Source organism: Pleurodeles waltl, chromosome 1_1 (genome assembly GCF_031143425.1).
Source record: "Pleurodeles waltl isolate 20211129_DDA chromosome 1_1, aPleWal1.hap1.20221129, whole genome shotgun sequence".
Classification (NCBI taxonomy): Eukaryota; Metazoa; Chordata; class Amphibia; order Caudata; family Salamandridae; genus Pleurodeles; species Pleurodeles waltl.
Genome location: NC_090436.1, coordinates 249,177,899 through 249,201,644, shown reverse-complemented (window position 1 = coordinate 249,201,644; position 23,746 = coordinate 249,177,899).

Genomic DNA, 23,746 nt, shown 5'->3' with positions numbered 1-23,746 from the left:
ACCATCCAAACAGAAAGTGTTGCAGCGCAAAGAGGGAAAGAATCACAGCCCTTAAATACCCCAAAACAGGATGCGACCCACAGGAAGTGCAAAGACACCATATTAGATAGGGAAAAACACATAGAAAGTAATGGACAAGGAGCCATAGAGAGTAGGGAACCAAAGCATGCTGGGAAGAGAGGGGAAAATTGGGAAGAAGGAAAAACATAAAGGGAAGCAAAAATGAGGGTGACAGAAAGAAAAGACAAAAATAGCAGGTGAGTGGGGGAAGGTTAGATATGCCAGAATGCATGCCGCGCTATAAAGAAACGAGGCCCCATGCCCAATTTGGGGCGTCGGATGCTGCAAGAGAGACTGTCAGCTCCGTGCGCCGCGGCCCGAGGCGAGTTTTCGGCTCGCGCCGTGCGCCGTGGCCCAACAGTTTGGATATTTGGGTGTTCATGCAAAGGTGGTGTCATGGCATTGTGTACTGTTTGTTGTGGTAAGTATTTCATCTTGTGTTGTCCAATGTGAGCATGTAAGGTGTTAGACTTGTCCCCCTGATATGGATCACGTATTCATCTGATGTTTGTCAGGTTGAGTTTTGTCTGTGTAGACATGGAGTGTGTTCAGTTTTGCTAGCTTTGTTTGCACTTGACTGTGCATGTGTCTATTTAGCTGTGTGTACCTTGCAGCTAGTTCCTGTAGATGTATGTCCCATGCAATTGGAGTTGTCTGTGCTTTGTTGACTTGCACTTCCACCTTGTGCTAAATGACATTTAGGTCTAGTATTGTTTGTTCCTGAGATAGATGTAGAGCCGTTTAGTGTGCAAATGTTGTTTTATAGGCATGTGCAAAGTGATATATGTCCCACTGAAGCCTCCTTCCCTGAGTGCTCCTGATGGCTCCATCCTAATTGTGCAGGTATTGTTTGCATAGTGATCTTTGTATATTTGTCTCTTTGTGAAATGTGCATGCCATTGTCTTTCCATTGTGCTGTAATGTGTGTGATGTGTGTCCATTGCAGAGCTGTTTCATGGGAGTGTTGTTTGGGTTCCATGTCACATCCATACATCCATACTTATGTATGTTGAATGTAACGAGAGTCCATGGCATGTGTGCAATGTGAGTCTGTGAGTTGTTTTTATATATGTGATGTTGGTGTGTTGTTGCTTTTGTGTGAGAGAATGTTGTATCCCCTTTGCTGTCCCTGTGTCTGAGATGGTCAGACGTATATTTTTTATAGTGTTAAAGTGAAGTGTGAGTGACCTACCCAAAGGGGGCTTATTGTGACTGTAAATGTGTCCATCTTTATGTCTGCTTCCGACTGTGTACACAATGAGACGTGTACTTGGTGCTCATAGCGTGAGCTGCATCCTCTGTGCACAACTGCGCAATGATCTGTTGTAACAGTTGATAAGATAGGTAGGTGTGTGTACTTATGGTTGGTTGCGCTCACGGCGGCGTGGAGTTTGATCTCTTTCGAGGATCAGCAGCAGCAGCAGGAGTCATGGCCTCCACAGCGGCACAAGATGTGTAAGGCTACCTGCAGGTGAGTGTCTCCCTTTATAGTCCCCGTTTCTTACTGCTGTGACGTGGTGATTGGACCACCACGGTCACATTGGCGTTGTGCAACAACATAATGTGTCAGGCGGAAACACAGGCTCTGCCAGCCTGTTTGTGCTGCCTCTTGACTGTGGTGGTCTGTGCTGCCTGGTGGTACCGGGGGACCACAGCGGTCTTTGCTCCATAAACCCACATGACTCAAAATACGGTGGTCTGACCGCCAACCAGACGGCGGTCCAACCACTGCCATGGCGGTCGACAGACAGCCAAACTTCTAATGAGACCCCTAGTTTCAACAGGAAGAGCGTTTTTTGTTTTGCGAATAACTTTAGCACTGCTTGGCGAATCTTCACAAAATTATCAAAACATAGACTTCAGTAGGTCCAATTGCTGTCTTAACAGTTTCAGGCTGATCCATCAAGTGGGGGCTGAGAAAAAGAGTGGGGGTCACAAAACACTTTTTCCCCATTCATTTTTCCCTAGGGTCTTTAGACACGCCTATAGCGCAAACTGCTGAACGGAATTACACCAACCTTGGCAGACAGCTAGATCCTGTTCTACAGATTGTGATTTTTGCTATTTGGTGTAAATCCATTCAGTGGTTTTGGAGATATTCAAGTTTAAAAATATAGATCTCAAAGGATGTGGATCCTCCTTGGATCCAACTGTCCCCGTGCTGATATCTGATTGGCTGTCAACACTTCAACAAGGAAGTCTTGGCAGCCATTTCGGGACTCAGCTTTAGCTGAGTGTTAGACCTGACATGCCTTAGGGTGGTCACCCCTAACTTTTTGCCTGCCTCCCTCCACTTTTTGGACCCTGTTTTGTTGGCTTTTAGACTCTGCGCACTTTACCACTGCTAACCAGTGCTAAAGTGCATATGCTCTCTCCCTTTTTAAACATGATAACTTTGGATCATACCTGATTGGACTATTTAATTTACTTATAATTCCCTAGTAATGTGCACTATATGTGCCTAGGGCCTGTAGATTAAATGCTACAAGTGGACCTGCAGCACTGGTTGCGCCACCCACTTAAGTAGCCCCCCTTAACCTTGTCTCAGGCTTGCCATTGCAAAGCCTGTGTGTGCAGTTTCACTGCCACTTCGACTTGGCATTTAAAAGTACTTGCCAAGCCTAGAACTCCCCTTTTTCTACATATAAGTCACCCCTAATGTATGCCCTAGGTAACCCCTAGAGCAGGGTGCTGTGTAGGTAAAAGGCAGGACATGTACCTGTGTAGTTATATGTCCTGGTAGTGTAAAACTCCTAAATTCGTTTTTACACTACTGTGAGGCCTGCTCCCTTCATAGGCTAACATTGGGGCTGCCCTCATACATTGTTGAAGTGGCAGCTGCTGATCTGAAAGGAGCAGGAAAGTCATATTTAGTATGGCCAGAATGGTAATACAAAATCCTGCTGACTGGTGAAGTCGGATTTAATATTACTATTCTAGAAATGCCACTTTTAGAAAGTGAGCATTTCTTTGCACTTAAATCTTTCTGTGCCTTACAATCCACGTCTGGCTGGGCTTGGTTGACAGCTCCTTGTGCATTCACTCAGACACACCCCAAACACAGGGTACTTAGCCTCACTTGCATACATCTGCATTTTGAATGGGTCTTCCTGGGCTGGGAGGGTGGAGGGCCTACTCTCACACAAAGGACTGCCACACCCCCTACTGGGACCCTGGCAGACAGGATTGAACTGAAAGGGGACCTGGTGCACTTCTTAGCCACTCTTTGAAGTCTCCCCCACTTCAAAGGCACATTTGGGTATAAAACAGGGCCTCTGCCCTACCTCATCAGACACTTGCTGGAGAAGAAACCTGAACCAGAAACTACATCCTGCCAAGAAGAACTGCCTGGCTGCTCAAAGGACTCACCTGTCTGCTTTCTACAAAGGACGGCTGCCTTGCTGTTGGCCTGCTGCCTTGCTGAACTCTTGCCTGGCTGTGAAAGTGCTCTCCAAGGGCTTGGATAGAGCTTGCCTCCTGTTCCCTGAAGTCTCAGGACCAAAAAGACTTCTCTTTTTCACTTGGATGCTCCGTGCGCCTAAATTTTTGACGCACAGCTTGTTCCGCGGCGAGAAAAACGCCGCACACCGACGCTGATCGACGCGACGCCTTCGGGACAACCGGAACTTCGACACACGGCTTCACAAGGACAACGCCGCCCGACCTCCGGAGGAGAAATCGACGCGACGCCTGCCGTGAGATCAAAATTTCAACGCGCAGCCCCGCAGAACGACGCGCAGCTGGAAAACAAGCAGGAAAATCCACGCACAGACCCGGGACATCTGGTAATCCCCGCGATCCACAGAAAGAGACTGTCCGCGCGTCGGAAAATGACGCACGGCTTCGCCGCGTGGAAAATAACGACGCAAGTCTGTTGTGCTGGGGAGAAATCGACGCACACACCCTTTTTCCACGTATCTCTTCTTCTGTGGCCCTCTGAGGAGATTTTCCACTCCAAAACCAGGTACTTTGTGCTTGAAAGAGACTTTGTTTGCTTTTTAAAGACTTAAGACATTTCATATCACTTTTCAGTGATATCTCTACAAATTCACATTGCAACTTTATTCGTTTTGACCTAAAATTATCCTGATAAATATTATCTATTTTTCTAAACCCTGTGTGGTGTATTTTTGTGGTGCTATATGGTGGTATTGTATGATTTATTGCACAAATACCTTACACATTGCCTTCTAAGTTAAGCCTGACTGCTCGTGCCAAGCTACCAGAGGGTGGGCACAGGCTAATTTTGGATTGTGCGTGACTTACCCTGACTAGAGTGAGGGTTTTTGCTTGGACAGAGGGTAACCTGACTGCCAACCAAAAACCCCATTTCTAACATTGGTGATCAGCGGTGAGGATAGGACTTGTATTTGTGCAGTGACATACAGTAGCTAAGTATTTCACTACCTACCCACAGTTGAAGGTCAACTTGATTTTTATCTCTTTTTGCAAATTCGTTTTTCCTGACAATTTTCAAAAACTAAATCCTCACTCAACATGTCTCTGACTGGGTCTCAAATAGGAGACTTTGACCTAGTCCTGTTGGATACATATACGGTCAAACAGCTAAGAGGGTTCTGCAGGGCAATGAGGGCACCCACCCAAGGGGCCTCCAAAAAGGAGGACTTTAAAGTGGCGCTGAGGTCCTGGGCAGAAGCCCATTTAGAAGAGGATGATGAAGAAGAGGAGCCAGAAAATGGCCCCTCAGAGGATTTGTTGCTATCTGTGGATGATGTTACCACTGCAATTGTGCCCCCTTCCAGACCAGGGAGCAGTGTCTCTGTGCAAAGCCTGACCGCAGAGGAAAGGAGAGAGGAAAGGGAGTTCCAATTGCAAATGGCAAAACTGAAAATTGAGGCTCAACAAGAGGAAAGAAGGGCAGAGAGAGAAGCCAAGCAAGCTGAGGCTGAAAGAGCAGCCAAACAGATTCAAGATGAAGCTGAAAGGGCAGCCAAACAGGTGGAAGCTGAAAGAGCTTTGGCTGAAAAGAAACTATTATTGGCTCATGAACTGAGTCTCAAGGAGCTGGAGATCAAGGCAAGACAGTCTGAATCCAGCAATAATGGTGGCAGCATACAGACAGGACCTGCTGGAGAAAAGAAGGTTTGTATACCCAAAAATGTGGTGCCCAGTTTTGTGGTGGGAGATGACATAGATAAATGGTTAGCTGCTTATGAAGTTGCACTAAGGGCTCATGAGGTTCCTGAAGGGCAATGGGGGGTAGCTATGTGGGGTTATGTGCCGCCATTGGGGAGGGACACACTTCTCACATTGGATCAACCTGATCAAAACACATACCCACTTCAGAAAGCCACTTTACTTGCCAAGTTTGGCCTGACCCCTGAGGGATACCGTCAGAGGTTCAGGGACAGCACCAAACAATTCACACAAACATGGGTAGATTTCTTTGACTTTTCCAGTAAGGCACTGAATGGATGGGTGCGGGGCAACAAAGTAGATAATTATAAAGGGCTATATGACTTGATTCTGAGAGAGCATATACTCAATGTTACCTATACAGAGTTGCGCCAGCACTTGGTAGATAGTAAGCTGACTGATCCCAGGAAGCTTGCTGAGGAGGCGGACATCTGGGTTAGCACCAGAGTGTCCAAAAAGGTACCTGGGGGGACTCCCACAAAGGTGGTCAGGGTTCCCAACAGAAGAAAGAGGGGGGAGATAAACTTATAGATAAGGAACTCTCAAAAGGCCCCCAAAAGAATTCCCAGGGAGGGGGTGGCAACCATCCCTTCTCCAGATTTGGGAAAAAGCCAGGGACATATGATAGGTCAGGGAAATCCAACCCCAAATGTATGGAGTGTTACCAGTATTGGTCACTATAAAGGCGACCCCCAGTGCTCCAAAAGGGCACCGTCCACTACCGGCCAGACACCTGGGTTGACTAGTGTAGCGCTTGGAGGGGAGATGGACCCAGATAGTTTTGGGGAGCAGGTAGAGATTTCCCTAGTGTCCCTGGGAGAAAGAGAAATGGTGCCCAAAGCCCACATGCCCAGAAATACTTCCAAGTACAGGCAGTGGGTCACCATTAATGGGCAGAAGGTGGAGGCTCTACGTGACACAGGAGCCAGTATGACTACTATCCAGAGTCAGCTGGTGTCCACAGAGCAGATAGTCCCTAATACATTCCACCAGGTCATAGTCCCTGACAATCGTGAGAGTCACCTACCGGTGGCTCTGGTTCCCTTTGAGTGGGTGGGGGGTCTCTGGTACTCTGAAAGTAGCTGTGAGTCCTGCCATGCCTGTAGACTGTCTGTTAGGCAATGATCTTGAGCATACTACTTGGAAAGAAGTGGAGCTCAGATCTCACCTGGAGATGTTAGGGTTACCTGAGTGGGTCTGCATGACCACACGGTCCATGGCTGCCCGGGAAGGGAGTCAAGGGCATCTGGAGCCTGGAAAGATGGCCCAGACAGCTGCCAAAGAGGGGGGCCAGGGGTGCGGGAAACCCGCCTCCAATGTTCCCACGGTGGTAGACGAGGCCCCTGAGGAAGAGGAGGTCCCTGAGCCAACCGGGAAGGACATAGCTGCCCTGGGTAATCTACCTGAACTTGCTGGCTGGCAAGTAGAGGGGGGGCCAACCAGGGAAGCATTCTGCAAGGCGCAGAAAGAATGCCCCACCCTTGAGGGTCTGAGGAAGCAGGCCACAGACCACGCAGCAGGTGACGCCTCTGGCGCTCACCATATTTACTGGGAGAATGATCTCGTTTACAGTGAGCGTAGGGTTCCAGGTCCTGGGGCACACTGTGTGCTGGTGGTCCCCCAGTGTTACCGGAAATTCCTACTAGGCCTGGCTCACGACATTCCCCTGGCAGGACACCTGGGCCAAGACAAGACCTTTGACAGGCTTAACACCCACTTTCATTGGCCCAGAATGAGGAAAGCCTCAGATAACTTCTGCAGAGCTTGCCCCACCTGCCAGGCTAGTGGGAAGGCAGGGAAACAGCTTAAAGCTCCCCTGCTCCCACTCCCAGTCGTTGGCACCCCCTTTGAAAGGGTGGGTATCGACATTGTTGGTCCCTTGGACCCCAAAACTGCCTTGGGCAACAGGTTTATCCTTGTTTTGGTGGACCATGCCACCCGCTATCCAGAGGCAATCCCTCTGAGAACAGTGACTGCAAAGGTGGTGACCAGAGCCCTGTTGGGAATATTTACCCGTGTGGGATTCCCTAAGGAGGTCGTGTCTGACAGGGGCACAAACTTCATGTCTGCATACATGAAGACCCTGTGGGATGAGTGTGGGGTGACCTACCGGTTTACCACCCCTTATCATCCTCAAACCAATGGGCTGGTTGAGAGATTCAACCAGACCCTGAAAGGCATGATTGGTAGCCTGACTGAGGCCATGAGGCATAAGTGGGATGTCCTCTTACCCTGTCTGTTATTTGCTTATAGAGAGGTGCCCCAGAAAGGGGTGGGGTTCAGCCCCTTTGAGCTTCTCTATGGTCACCCTGTCAGGGGACCCCTAAGCATCGTTAAGGAGGGCTGGGAGAGAGCTCCCCAGGCTCCTCCCCAGGATGTGGTCAGCTACATGCTGGCCCTCCGCAAACAAACCCAACGCTTCTGGAAGCAGGCCCAAAGTAACCTCGAGGCCAGTCAAGAGGTGATGAAGGAGTGGTACGACCAGAAGGCCACTCTAGTTGAGTTCTCACCTGGAGACAAAGTTTGGGTAATGGAGCCAGTAGAGCCCAGGGCTCTCCAGGACCGCTGGACTGGCCCCTTTGAGATCAAGGAGCGTAAAGGGGAGGCCACTTACCTAGTGGACCTTAAGACCCCTAGGCAACCCCTAAGGGTCCTCCATCACAACCGGCTCAAACCTCACTTTGAGAGGTCTGAGGTCAGCATGCTCCTAGTCACAGATGAGGGCATGGAAGAGGAGAGTGAACCTCTCCCCGACCTCCTCACTGTCAAAGAAGGGGATGGGTCAGTAGGTGGTGTCATTCTCTCTGACTCCCTGACTCCAACCCAGAGAGGGGACTGCTATGAGCTGTTAGAGCAGTTCTCCCCCCTGTTCTCCCTTACTCCTGGACTAACCCACCTCTGTGTGCATGACATTGACACAGGTGACAGTGCCCCTGTAAAGAACAAAAATTACAGGTTGTCAGATAAGGTGAAGGCCAGCATCAAGGAGGAGGTCTCCAAGATGTTGACTTTGGGGGTTATTGAGAAATCCAGTAGTCCCTGGGCCAGCCCTGTGGTATTGGTTCCCAAGGCTACTGCCCCAGGTGCGAAACCAGAACTCCGGTTCTGTGTGGACTACCGGGGTCTCAATTCAGTCACCCGGACTGATGCTCACCCCATCCCCCGAGCTGATGAGCTTGTTGACAGGCTAGGCGCTGCCAAGTTCCTGAGTACGTCCGATCTTACTTCTGGGTACTGGCAGATTGGCCTGACTGAGGGGGCTAAAGAAAGATCTGCTTTTTCCACCCCTGATGGCCATTACCAATTCCGGGTGATGCCATTTGGGCTGAAAAATGCCCCCGCTACCTTCCAACGGTTGGTTAACGGGGTCCTAGCTGGTAAAGATGCCTTCTGTGCAGCTTACCTAGACGACATAGCTGTCTACCGTTCCAGCTGGGAGGAACACCTGCTCCACCTCAAGGAGGTGCTTCAGGCCCTGCAACAGGCAGGCCTGACTATCAAGGCTAGTAAGTGCCAGATTGGGCAGGGTTCCGTGGTGTACTTGGGACACCTAGTAGATGGTAGAAGGGTGCAGCCTCTCCAGGCCAAGATTGAAACTATCAAGGCCTGGCAACCACCTAAAACACAGACTGAGGTGAGAGCCTTTTTGGGCCTCACTGGATACTACCGCCAGTTCGTCAAGGGCTATGGTACCATTGTGTCCCCTTTGACAGAACTCACTTCCAAGAAACAACCTAGGTTGCTGAATTGGACAGAGGCCTGTCAGAAAGCCTTTGATTCTCTGAAGGAAGCCATGTGCACGGCCCCCGTGCTCAAGGCCCCTGACTACTCCCAGGAATTTATTGTTCAGACAGACGCTTCAGAGCATGGCATAGGGGCTGTTCTAGCACAGCTGAATGAGGAGGGCGCAGACCAACCAGTAGTCTTTATTAGCAGAAGACTATTACCACAGGAACAAAGGTGGAGTGCTATTGAGAGAGAAGCATTTGCTGTGGTCTGGGCACTGAAGAAGCTAAGACCCTACCTGTTTGGGACTCACTTCCGGGTTCAGACAGACCACAGGCCCCTCAGATGGCTCATGCAGATGAGGGGTGAGAATCCAAAACTCTTGAGGTGGTCCATTTCCCTACAGGGGATGGACTTTACGGTGGAGCATCGCCCAGGGGTTGACCACACCAATGCTTATGGTCTCTCCAGGTACTTCCGCCTTAGCGATGAGAGCTCCCAGGAGGTCGGGTAGCTCTCCCCACTTTCAGCTGGGGGGGACACATGTTAGACCTGACATGCCTTAGGGTGGTCACCCCTAACTTTTTGCCTGCCTCCCTCCACTTTTTGGACCCTGTTTTGCTGGCTTTTAGACTCTGCGCACTTTACCACTGCTAACCAGTGCTAAAGTGCATATGCTCTCTCCCTTTTTAAACATGGTAACTTTGGATCATACCTGATTGGACTATTTGATTTACTTATAAGTCCATAGTAATGTGCACTATATGTGCCTAGGGCCTGTAGATTAAATGCTACTAGTGGACCTGCAGCACTGGTTGTGCCACCCACTTAAGTAGCCCCCCTTAACCTTGTCTCAGGCTTGCCATTGCAAGGCCTGTGTGTGCAGTTTCACTGCCACTTCGACTTGGCATTTAAAAGTACTTGCCAAGCCTAGAACTCCCCTTTTTCTACATATAAGTCACCCCTAATGTGTACCCTAGGTAACCCCTAGAGCAGGGTGCTGTGTAGGTAAAAGGCAGGACATGTACCTGTGTAGTTATATGTCCTGGTAGTGTAAAACTCCTAAATTCGTTTTTACACTACTGTGAGGCCTGCTCCCTTCATAGGCTAACATTGGGGCTGCCCTCATACATTGTTGAAGTGGCAGCTGCTGATCTGAAAGGAGCAGGAAAGTCATATTTAGTATGGCCAGAATGGTAATACAAAATCCTGCTGACTGGTGAAGTCGGATTTAATATTACTATTCTAGAAATGCCACTTTTAGAAAGTGAGCATTTCTTTGCACTTAAATCTTTCTGTGCCTTACAATCCACGTCTGGCTGGGCTTGGTTGACAGCTCCTTGTGCATTCACTCAGACACACCCCAAACACAGGGTACTCAGCCTCACTTGCATACATCTGCATTTTGAATGGGTCTTCCTGGGCTGGGAGGGTGGAGGGCCTGCTCTCACACAAAGGACTGCCACACCCCCTACTGGGACCCTGGCAGACAGGATTGAACTGAAAGGGGACCTGGTGCACTTCTTAGCCACTCTTTGAAGTCTCCCCCACTTCAAAGGCACATTTGGGTATAAAACAGGGCCTCTGCCCTACCTCATCAGACACTTGCTGGAGAAGAAACCTGAACCAGAAACTACATCCTGCCAAGAAGAACTGCCTGGCTGCTCAAAGGACTCACCTGTCTGCTTTCTACAAAGGACTGCTGCCTTGCTGTTGGCCTGCTGCCTTGCTGAACTCTTGCCTGGCTGTGAAAGTGCTCTCCAAGGGCTTGGGTAGAGCTTGCCTCCTGTTCCCTGAAGTCTCAGGACCAAAAAGACTTCTCTTTTTCACTTGGATGCTCCGTGCGCCAAAATTTTCGGCGCACAGCTTGTTCCGCGGCGAGAAAAACGCTGCACACCGATGCTGATCGACGCGACGCCTTCGGGACGACCGGAACTTCGACGCACGGCTTCGTAAGGACAACGCCGCCCGACCTCCGGAGGAGAAATCGACGCAACGCCTGCTGTGAGATCGAAATTTCAACGCGCAGCCCCGCAGAACGACGCGCAGCCGGAAAACAAGCAGGAAAATCCACGCACAGACCCGGGACATCTGGTAATCCCCGCGATCCACAGAAAGAGACTGTCCGCGCGCCGGAAAACAATGCACGGCTTCCCCGCGTGGAAAATAACAACGCAAGTCCGTGTGTGCTGGGGAGAAATCGACGCACACACCCTTTTTCCACGTATCTCTTCTTCTGTGGCCCTCTGAGGAGATTTTCCACTCCAAAACCAGGTACTTTGTGCTTGAAAGATACTTTGTTTGCTTTTTAAAGACGTAAGACATTTCATATCACTTTTCAGTGATATCTCTACAAATTCACATTGCAACTTTATTCGTTTTGACCTACAATTATCCTGATAAATATTATCTATTTTTCTAAACCGTGTGGTGTATTTTTGTGGTGCTATATGGTGGTATTGTATGATTTATTGCACAAATACTTTAAACATTGCCTTCTAAGTTAAGCCTGACTGCTCGTGCCAAGCTACCAGAGGGTGGGCACAGGCTAATTTTGGATTGTGTGTGACTTACCTTGACTAGAGTGAGGGTTCTTGCTTGGACAGAGGGTAACCTGACTGCCAACCAAAAACCCCATTTCTAATACTGAGTCTCTCCAAAAATGTTAAAAAAAGAAAAGGGGTCAGGGCAGGGTCACATTGAGCCCCTAACATTGGTCTAAGGGGTCACTCACAGACACTGCCAGGGCTAAAAAAGTCATGAATCAGCAGATTATTCTGACATTCTTTTTTTTAAAAGGGTGGCCTCCTGCTCTTTCTTTTACTTTGCTCCTGGGTGGGCCAGGTCCCTGGGGCACTGGAGCTTACAAAAGGAGGGTGGCACATGGGCCCCCCCATCTATGGCATATAGGACCACCACCTTCCTTGGGCAATGATGTAAAAATATGCGGGAGGTGCGCAGCTGCCCTGCGCCCCAGGGACTACCACCTCCCTGGGTCAAAATATTTGTTTGTCATGGGGATTTCAGTACAGCCTCCTCCACAGCCCCAGGGTCTGCCACCTCCACAGGACATGGGCTGAATATGGTAATTTATGCCGGGGGGTCCATTCTCCCCCCCTTGCAGCCCGGGGATCTCTACCTCCCCAGGACAATTTGATGCAAAACAATTTAATAAAAACCCTTGAAAAATCCTTAAAAAAAGGACTTACCTATTCTGGTGAACAGCAGCACTTTACAGCAACCTGGTTCTGGGAAGAAAGACTCAAAATAACACAAATGGGGTACAAAATTGAAGGAAGCTGTAAAAAAAAAAGGCTGCTTAATGAAACGTAAGAATAAGAGTATCTCACCATAGAAATGAATTGGAAATATTGTATAAATGTTTGATAAATGTAAAACATTTACAAAAATTTAAATCATCTGATTTAGTGTTATAAAAATTCTGAAAAAAAACGGTGAAATGTACTTTACATAATAGTATAAAATCTATCAAATCGTTTAATGTATGATAATGAAATATAAAATAATGTTAAAAATATGTATATAAAAAATTTGACACGTGATAAAATTGTTAATGATAAATAGTTGTAAAAGTACAACATACAAATGTATATAAAAATGTTTTTTATTATAAAACAATACAAATAATATTTACTTGACTTATTTTTTTAAACTTAAAGTACATATGTTTCAAAATGTAAAGCTATAGAATATAAAATTGAAAAGAAATAAATAATGTGTGACATGGCTTTACTATACTAAATTTGAGGAAGGTGCTTGACACTAAAGGTGTGACATTTACTATTCCCACTCCAATCTAGACAATTTGGGGAAAGTATTGGACACTGAAGGGGTAACATTTACTATTCTCACTTCAACCTTAACCAATTTGGGGGAAGGTGTTGGACACTAAATGAGTGACAATTACTATTCCCTCACCGATCAAAACCAACTTGGGGAAGGCGTTGGACACTAAAGGGGTGAGATTTACTATTCCCACTGCAATCTAAACCAATTTGGGCGAAGGTGTTGGACACTAAACAGCTGACATTTACTGTTCCTAGTTCTTTCTAAACAATTTTGGGAAGGGTTTGGACACTAAGGGGATCATTACAACCCTGGTGGTCTTGAGACCGACAGGGTCACGGTGGTGGTCAGACCGCCGCCAATGTGGCAGTCCAACAGCCACATTATGACCGTGGCAGTAGCTCCACGGTCGGACCACCAGCACTGCAAGTTTTCCTCAACAGGAGGAACAGGCAGTGCTGCCGGTCCTAATCCGCCAGCGCAATGCTGCCCCTGGGATTAGGATTAACTTCTCCACCGGCGCTTACATGATGGTAGCACCGCCATGTAACTGCTGCCGGAGACGAGGTGCAGAGGGCCCCAAGGGGGCCCCTGCACTGCCCATGCACTTGGCATGGTCAGGGCAGGGACCCCCTTGGCCAGCTCCATCGCGATGTTCACTGTCTCCTTTGCAGACAGTGAACATTGCAACGGATGCTGGTGCACCCTACGCACTACAGCATTGCCGCTGGCTCTATTATGAACCGACGTCAATGTTGTAGGCCATTTTCCGTCGGGCCAGCGGGTGGAAACTGACCCAGAGGGAAACTCTTAAAGGGGCCGGCGATAAGGCAGCTGCACTAGTGGCAGCCTGACCATCAGGACTTTGGTGAACGGCCTTTTTTGTCTGCCGAAGTCGTAATCAACCCCTAAATGAGAGACTGTTACTATTTCCACTCCAATTTTCGGGAAGGTGTTTGATACTAAAGAGTTCAAATTGCAAAATAAAAATATTACATGCAATACTCAACATTCTCACATTTTTTTAAATGTAAAACTAAGAGAAAATGTTATTTGAGAAAGCACTAATCCAAACTACAGACTTTTTTTTACACATATTTGTACTTTACACAATAAAATTAATATTTTTGTTACTAATAAAGTTGAATGTATTGTTGAAGCTATGTACTACCATACATAAATGTAAACAAATACAATTAAAATCCCAGTACAGAATTAACAACCACAAAGTTAATAAATATATTTTTGATTTCACATTTTAAAATTATTTCAAATATGTAACTAAAAAATATAATTGAATGCTCGTAAAAAATATATTTTTATACAATTATAAACATTTCCTAAAGATAATGTAATATAGGTAACTTTAACTTAAATATATTTTTAAATATACTACTTTATTTAAAAATTATAAAAAATAATATAATCAAATTTAAAAATATTAAATATAGTAATATAATTAAAATTACAATTAATGTATATATCTTTAAAATGATTAACTTACAATTCAGATTTAAAACATATATATATATATATATATATATATATATATATATAAAATCCCCCCTTGCCCGGTAAAAGTCCTATATCTTGCTACTAAAAAAAATGATGTATGCAGGTTAAACTGCAGACTGCGTAGACATTTTGTTGATATGCCAGCGGCACGGTGGGCTACAATGTTGGCGGTGTGTACTCTGTTGCTGTCATGGTTGTGGCCAAGCCTAGCCTATTACAAAAACACAGTTGACATGGCAGCCCTCTTGCAGCAGTTAGCTGACAACGGTCGGCCATTACAGTACACTCACAGCAAAGCACCAGGAGAGTGGCCTTTGGATAGATTCAAAACCAACACAGCTGGCATTCATTGGGCAGGTGGACACACCTGCAAATCACACAATAAAATGCACCCCATTCCAGACCACGCTACATTTTGCAATCTTTGTCACATAAGGCAGCCCTTCTTTTTCCTATCCCATTTTTCACCTTTCACACACTTCTATTTTTTTCATTTTTTGTCCCAGATATCACTTGTCTTGTTTAGTTTGTCATTGTCACCCACTTTATCATTTTTAGAGGATGAGTTGAGAGTCATGATGGATGAAATGATAAGAATAGAGCCACAATTATTTGGAGCCTAATGCCACCATACTCCTCTCAGAAGGAAAATGGAAATGTGGCAAAACATAGTCGACAGAGTGAAGGCTGGAGGCACCGCCTTGTACACAAAGAAGGATATTAGGAAGAGGTGGAATGACCTGAGGAGAAAGGTGCATTTCCTGGATTCCAGGCAATACTTGGAGCCCCTGAAGACTGGTGGTAGTTCTCCCAGCGCACAATTATAACTCTTTACCTGGTAGGAGAAGGTCTTGGCCATCGTGTATCCCAAGGGCTTGACAGGAATAGCTGGGGGAGTGAAGTCTGGTAAGTCACACTACAAAAACTGTCACAAAACCTAAATGTCCTATATGCTCACATCTCAGCTTTTGCCATTGTGCTGTTCATCTACTTTCATAACCTGGAATACCCAAGGTTTCATAGATGGTAGATTTTCAGTGTAACATTACATGTATCAATCTCCATCACATGCCATATGCTGGAATGGGGTCTGTAAGTGTTTTAACATCAAAAGATCATCCCAGGACCCATGGTGTGTGTTAACATGTAAATGTATGCTCCACCCTAACTACAGTGTGGCAGCAGGTATGTGAGACTAAACATTGGTCAAGTGTTGGGAAGTAGAGAAGTTGGGAAGAAACCTTAGGCCAACCCATCAGAACTAAAGAATGTCCGGCCCATTTAGCTGCTACCCTACCCCGCCAAAGTACTGGAGAAAGAATTCAACACACAACTATGGAATTTCATTGAGGCCAACAACTCTCTAGACAGTTCCCAGTCTGACTTCTGCAGCAACCACAGCACGGAGACAGCCCTACTGGCAGCTACCGATGACATCTGTTTACTCCTAGACCACGGACACACCGCAGCACTCATACTCCTCGACCTCTCAGCAGCCTTTGACACGGTCTCCCACAGCACTCAATGCACCAGACTCCACGACATAGGAATCCGCAAAACAGCCCTGGAATGGATCCACTGCTTCCTCTCTGGGAGGACACAGAGGGTCATGCTCCCGCTCTACTCATCCAGACCCACAGGATTAAACTGCAGAATGCCCCAAGGATCCTCACTGAGTCCCACACTGTTCAACCTATGCATGGCCCCTCTCGCAGCCATCGTCAGAAGTCACGGTATGAACATCGTGCCATATGCCGATGACACACAACTCATCATTTCCCTCATAAAAGACCCAGACATGGCCAAAACGAACTTCCACCCAGGAATGGATGCCGTCACCACCTGGATGAGAGAAAGCTACCTCAAGCTCAACTCTGACAAGACTGAGCTCATCATTTTCGGAAATGCCACCTCAGCTTGGGACGACTCCTGGTGGCCCACATCCCTCAGCGTCCCCCCTGCACCGACTGAGCATGCCTGCAACCTAGGCATCATACTCGACTCCTCCCTATCCATGACCCACCAGGTAAACTCAGTCGCCTCCTCCTGCTGTCACACACTCTGCAAACTTCGGAAGATCTTCAGATGGATCCCAGCAGACTGTCGCAGGACAGTCACCCACGCCTTAGTCACAAGTAAAATTGACTACAGCAACGCCCTCTACACCAGCACCTCGACTAGAAACATCAAAAGAATACAACTCATCCAGAACGCCGCTGCCAGACTAATTCTGAACCTCCCACACCGAGAACATGTCTCTTAACACCTGAGGACCCTCCACTGGCTCCCGGAGGAGAAACAAATCCCCTTGAAGCTACTCACCCTCACGTACAAGGCCATATACAACGCAGGACCGGCATACCTGAACCACTGCGTCTCCTTCCACACCCTCGCCAGATCCCTCCACCTCACCCAGATGGCCCTGGCCACCATCCCTCGCATCTGCAAAACCACCGCCAGAGGATGATCCTTCACCTACATTGCAGCAAAGAGCTGGAACAACCTCCCCCTGCATCTCAGACAAAGCCCGTCACTCACCATCTTCCGGAAGAACCTCGAGACATGGCTCTTCAGATGAGGCCCCCCCAGTGCCTTGAGACCCTCACGGGTGAGTAGCCGGGCTCTACCAAAAATTATTGATTGATGGATTAATTGATTGAGAGAGAGTGACATGGCTTCAACTCCCATGAGGCCCTCATTCTGTAGCTCAAAACAAAAGCCCATTGTGCACTTGCCCAAAGATACTTATTAGACATGTCACAACTGATGTTCATTAATCATGGAGTTCACCCTTTGTTTAGTGTTGTGGGAAGCCTGACAGTTACATGACTACAAATACCACAAAGTCCTCTTTCTGTAACTCAAAACAAGAGGCCCTTATGCACTTGCCCAAAGACACTTGTTAGCCATGTCACAAGCGATGTTCACTCATTATGGAGTTCACCATTTGTCTATTGTTGGGAGTCTGATAGTGACATGACTACAACTACCATGAGGCCCTCTTTCTGTAACTCAAAACAAGAGGCCCTTGTCCACTTGCCCAAAGGCACTTGTTCGCCATGTCACAACTGATGTTTACTGGTCATGGAGTTCATCATTTGTCTGGTGTTGGGAGTCTGGTAGTTACATGACTGCAACTACCATGAGACCCTCTTTCTGTAGCTCAAAACCAGAGGCCCTTGTGCTTTTGCCCAAAGACACTTGTTAGCCATGTCATAACTGATGTTCACTTATCATGGAGTTCACCATTTGTCTAGTGTTGGAAGTAGAGAGAGTGGCATAACTACAACAACCAGGAAGTCCTCTTTCTGTAACTCAAAACAAGAGGCCATTGTGCACTTGCCCAAAGACACTTGTTAGCCATGTCACAACTGATGTTCAGTGATCATGGACTGAGCAACCTACATATCATACTTAACTCTGAGATGTGTATGTCTACCTAGCTTGATGTTGTCTTGGTCACTCCAAATGACACTATTGATGCCATGAATGACACCTTACCAACTGTGTACATAAAGTAGTTGTGAGGCATTATGCTGCTTCAGCCAATCAAAAATGGCCGGTAATCCATTGATTCTGCACTGCTCACATGATGTCTACTGCTACATACACCACAAGGTTGTGTGTTAACCTGTCTTTTATACAACTAGGCCTTAGGATGGTCAAATACACATTAACCTTCTCCACTGTGCTGCCTTAACTGTTTGTTAGATCTCATGTTCATTATTTACTCCAGAATGAAAGTAATCAGCACATTTAATGAGCTGCTTAATCCTATTGTTTTTGCTGATGATTTCCTGTTGTGTGACACAATGTTATGGACACATGACTTTTCCAGAATATCGGTTGTGCATACGTTTACAATTTAGAAGAGTATGCCTGTGCAGTGTCACTTATCTGGTCGAAGAGGGCATCAGAGGGCTGTCATTGGGTCATACATTGAGTACAACTCTGAACACAAAATATATTGGGCCTACAGACCATGCACCCCTGCCCAGTCCATGGAGGGGCATCGATTTGCTATGGAGTTGTTGGTAACAGGTAAGTGTTTGGCTTACCGTCAGTTGTGTCCTTGACAGCATCAGTTTTGGCCATCATCTAGCAGCACAAGCAGTGGAAGTGCATGTATGATCAGATCCATGGAGTTTCAGCCTTATATGCCTCCCTTTCCGCCTGCTCAGATGTCATTGTTGGACCGCCACAGTCATGTCAGTGGAATGCCACATCATGATTGGACCAGCAGACACATTGGCCTATCCTGCCAGTACAGTAGTCTAGATTTCCTGGCGTTATGGGCAGGACCGCAGCAGTCTTTTGTCTATGTAACTGCATGCATTGTAATACAGTGGTCTGACCGCCAATACTGCTGCAGGGTGATCATTGCTGATGTCATGGAAGTCCTAGGTCCACCAAACTTGTAAATAGGCCCTAAATATTTATAGGCAAGGGATAACAAAACACACCTAGTTATTCAACTAGTCTGCAGTTTCCTGGACTGCACTTACATAGTTTACAATAAAGGGCAAACAGTTCCTATTCCTTACAAATCACATTTGTGATCCACCACTGAAGCATGTTCAGCTTCCACAGACAAAATTCTTACTTTGATGTAGATGGCCATTTTGAAAGAACACCCTGGGTGCAGGGTAATCTAAGAATGATCGTTTCTCCCATTCCTACACTATAGCAGCAAGTATTCCTAATGCTCACACCGTACACCTGCAAGGGGTGCAGTGGGCTTTGTCTGTAAGTACAGTTGATCTAAAATTTGACCTGACTCTCTGCACTAAAGAATTGCTCAAAGATACACAAAATATACTACAAACATCCAATACCCTACTCATTGAGAACTATAATAGTATTTTTGCAGATGGTTTGCACATCCGGCAGTTGGTACTATTAAGAAATGGTCCAAGGCTTGCACAGCATTGTAAGGAATATTTAAAGTGCTGAATTCAAACCGCTCTGTAATTCCACTAAAACTTTAGTTGATCGCATGGACCAGCTTGAAGAATTTCATGCCTTGTTGCTTGTTTACAGACTGTTGATCCAGCTGTTTCCATACTAATTGTGTCTGATTTAGCATTCTTTGAGCAAGGGTACAATTCAATTTAGTACATTGGCAACTGAATGGATTCAGAGATTCAAATAGAAACCAACTAAAAAATAAACAGTTCTGAGGGAAGGTGGCACTTTTGAAAGAAAGAAAAGCTTTCTTTGGTCCATGTTCAGCATAGCATGGCCATATAAGTGAGGGAATTCATGTTCAGGGAAACTGTGCAGCCAGCTTAGCATAAGGGCAGGGGTTCATACTTTTAAAGTAGCAGCAGTACCCAGATCTCAAACCAAGTTCCACATAGACATTTAGCTGTAATACAAGCAATTGCTAAGTGGTGAAAAGCCTCTAGGCCGTTTTTCGGCAACTACTTCTACACGTGTGTTAAAGATAATAGTCTCTATATTTCATGACGTGGAATGTGAGATAGACAAATTCGTAATGAGCAAGTTAGATTACATCTAATTAAAGCAACTCATGAGGGGTCAATGTCTGCCCAAGTTAGCAATAGTGCCATAGTAGCAATGCTCCAGCAAAGATACGGGTGGCCTTATCTACCTAAACAGACTACAAATTATGTATGGCAATGTAACCCCTGCAACAAATAAAACTCTCTACCATTTTGAGATGAGTGCAGACTCACCTTATTATTTCAAGTTGCCCGTTTGGAGTCATTTACCTCCACCATACCGGGCCAATTGATCAAGTAAACCAATATAGGTATATGTTAGTTGCTGCTGATTCATGATCCTGATTCTTGTGGGTTTGGCTGCAAAGGAATGCTGATGCTCAAGAGGGCATAAAAGACCTGCTGTGACGATTAACAATGGGTGCAGTTTATACCTTTTTGTTAAGACAATGGTCTTGAGTTCACCACAAAGACATTCAGGGATGCTCTGTCTGCTCTGGGTGTATGTCTGCAATACTCACACCTATTTTGTACAGAGAGCAACAGTCTAATAGAGTGTGCCAACTGCATCCTTAACCAAGGCTTCACGTCTAGGGTATTAGTCACAGGACTGATTTGGGTACATAATCCTTATGGAATTCAGAGAGCAATAAATAATCTGCCTAAAGGTATAATAAGTGTTTTGCATATGAGATACTTTTCGGATTGTCTATATATGTGTCCAATCTTGGCAGTTCTGAAGGTAAGATAAAAAAGGTGACCAACATTTGAATGCCTTGCAGAACATTCAAGAGTTCACAGACAGATTGTCTAATTTGAAGCATTCTGACTCCTCCACCAGCAACGATAAGGATCCTAAAGCTGCAGACTGGTGGCTCCCCAAAGTTGGTAAGTTAGTTCAAGAAAAGATCCCCGATAACCAAGTGTTTGGCCCATCTCACTCCCCACCTGTTCCACTTCTTGGGCTAGAAGGCACATGAACTGTAATCCTGTCCCTCTTGCCTGGTTCAAAGTAAAACAGAAAGGTGTGTATTGATCACATTACCAAGCACTATGGGTAAAATTCTGTTCTGCAGACCACCTTGACATGAAGAGGTCTTTGAAGTATAACCTTAAGACTGCTCCCTACTCTGATGGAGCTACCCCAAGAAGAGAAAGAAGAACGCAGCCATGCTGAAATCTTGAGTCACAATCCAGGGACTGCCGAGATTACAATGTCTTGAGTTTTACCCCAGGTGCAAACTTACACAGAAGAGCATAATACTGTGATTTCAACACTCCCAACAGTTTCCACTTCTGCTGTGGCTTACTATGAACCATCAAATGAGTCAACCTAATTGTAATGATGCCTTTGTAATAAATTTCCCATATTTATAAAATGACTTTGACTTTAAATTAGATGAATTACCATCACACACTAGAGCCGCTATATCTTACCACTAGTTCTCTATTTGCAACTGCTTCCGTGAACAAAATCACATACCACTGTGGTCCTATTTCTATATTGCTATCGGAGTGCTTTTCCTTCTCCGCCCGAGTGCAGACCTAAAGATACTACTCGTAAATGCCCTTTGTGAATTCCCAAAGTCATATACATGGACGTTTGGGCTAAGATTAGACCAAACGTCTACATTTACATTTTGTGAACCAGGTACAGTGTATTCAAATCATTAGCACAGTCAGGAAGGAGGAGTCTGAGGGAAAAAACCCAGCTCTGCATTGTTTTGCTGGAGTGCTTCTTTGGGATTTAAGGCTTTCAAAGGGTTAATGTTTGTCGACAACTACAAGAGTGTTGATATCATGGTTGTTAGATCATCAACATCTTTTGCAGAGAATCAGCCTAGAAAGAACAGATAGATACCTGATAGGAAGGGGTGTTATTTTGGGAAAGACTGGCGCTCAAGGCTAAAGTGGTGTCTTTGGGTTGTGGCCTGAAATGTCACACGGTGCACTCTTAGAGGACCACACCCCTGATCCTCTACTGCATGGCAAGCCAAAACAGGTAACGAATATACACAAATAAGAGGCACACGTCATATATCTGAATATACATAGACATCCATTGTAGTCACTGTGATTATCCTTGGAAGAATAAGATGTTCACCAATGCTCTATGAGAACAATACTGGTCTATCTTGTAGCACTCGTTTTACTTAGAAGTTCACTTTTATCCATCCCACATCTCGGTGTGGTGACAGGCTCATAAAATCCCATTTGGGATTTGATATTAGTCCAAATTTGATGATGTTAATATTTTGGTATAACTTTCCGCCCTGATGAAGTCGATGGACGAAACACGTGTTGGCTGTGGGGTTTGAATGGAACAACATCAGATATCAAGATTGTGATTCAGTAATACTGATTTGATGACTGAATTGAAATTGGAAATTATCATTAAACCGAAGAGGAACTAAAAGGACACTGCTTTGCCTTGTTATATCTCTATTATAGTATTTTACACTGTTCTAAGGATACACAGTTGGTGAACATCTTATTCTTCCAAGGATAATCACAGTGGCTACAATGGACGTCTATGTATATTCTGATATATGACGTGTGCCTCTTATTTGTGTATGGAAAGAACAGATAGTTGTTTATACAAAAAGGGAAGAGAAACTCTCAGTCTTTTTTACAGACATATTGGTATTCACCAAAGAGCCCGACAAAGTGGTTAAGCAGTTGGGAGAAGGAGAAACAGCCATATGATTAGATTAGCAGGCATTCCACGGACTGGGTGTTTGTAGACTGAACCCAGAACCATTCCAGGCAACAGCATTTGGTCCTGGGAACATCTCAACATCTTCTGACACACTGGCTTTATAAGCAGTCACAGGACATCTGATCCTGTACAGGACCCTCAATTATCGCATAGACCCTGGGTCTTCCTCATTCTTGCTCTGCTTCCTGCCCACTGACACAAGGTGCGATCTTAAAAGGAGCATTAATGTCTCCTCAGTGATATACCAAATACCCCGGCACAGTTCTGTATGTCCACAAGGTTATCTCATGTAAGTATCGGAATGGCTCTCATTCTTTTTTGTGACACTCAGTATGAATTGGACAGTGTACATTCTATTAGCAGAACCTGTATTCGTTCATTGACCTTCTGTATAAGCCTATACAAATTACTATCCTACAAATGTGACACCTTTACCCTCACTTAAAGCCATGGAAAATGTGGAATTAATGCGGGAAAGTGTTGTTGGGCTTCATATGTTTGCTTTTACATTGACAATATTCACCCTTTTGTAAAAACTGCAGTGAAGCCAGTAAAAAATTGCATCCAAGGTGCAGGGATACTGAAGTTAATGTCTTGTGTAATGGCCTTTCTTCAGACTACATTTGTGTCCCACATTTCCTATTTCAATCCTACTTCTGCTTTGTTGGCACATATATTGCATGCCTGCCATAAGGTGACAAAATCCTATCAAAACAAGAATGTCAATATACATGTTAACAAATGGTACATAAGTGATGCCATGGATGCGGGGGAAGGTCATTGGCTACCGGAGCAGGTGGGGAGAATTTTCTAGGGCTGTTTCTGTGCAAGCATGTTTCAGAATTGGCCCTGCTCCTCAGCTTCCCAGGGGAGAAACATACTTGCATTAATTGACCAAAAAGAGGTAGGATTTTTTGGTCTGAAAATTACTATTCAGTATAATGATATCAGAGGAATTTGTATCATGTGACTTTTCACTCCATAATGACACAACAAAATATGCAACTCAAAAGGCCCATGGCCTGACCCCTGCAGACCTGTCAGCTTTTGGCAAAACATCACAATGTGTTCATTAGCAGGTTGCCCACCACATTGCACTATGTATGTGCAAGCATTTTTCCCCGTCCACGTGGGTGGTTTTAGGTCTTCTCACTCTCTGAGAATTGTTGCGTGGTTTTAGGTGTTCTCACTCTACGAGAATTTGAGAAAGAAAACTGCCAAATGACATACGCTGGAGCACCATTTTCAAAACATCCAGTGCAAGAAAATGCCTTTTTTTGCCTAGTCATCCCCATTT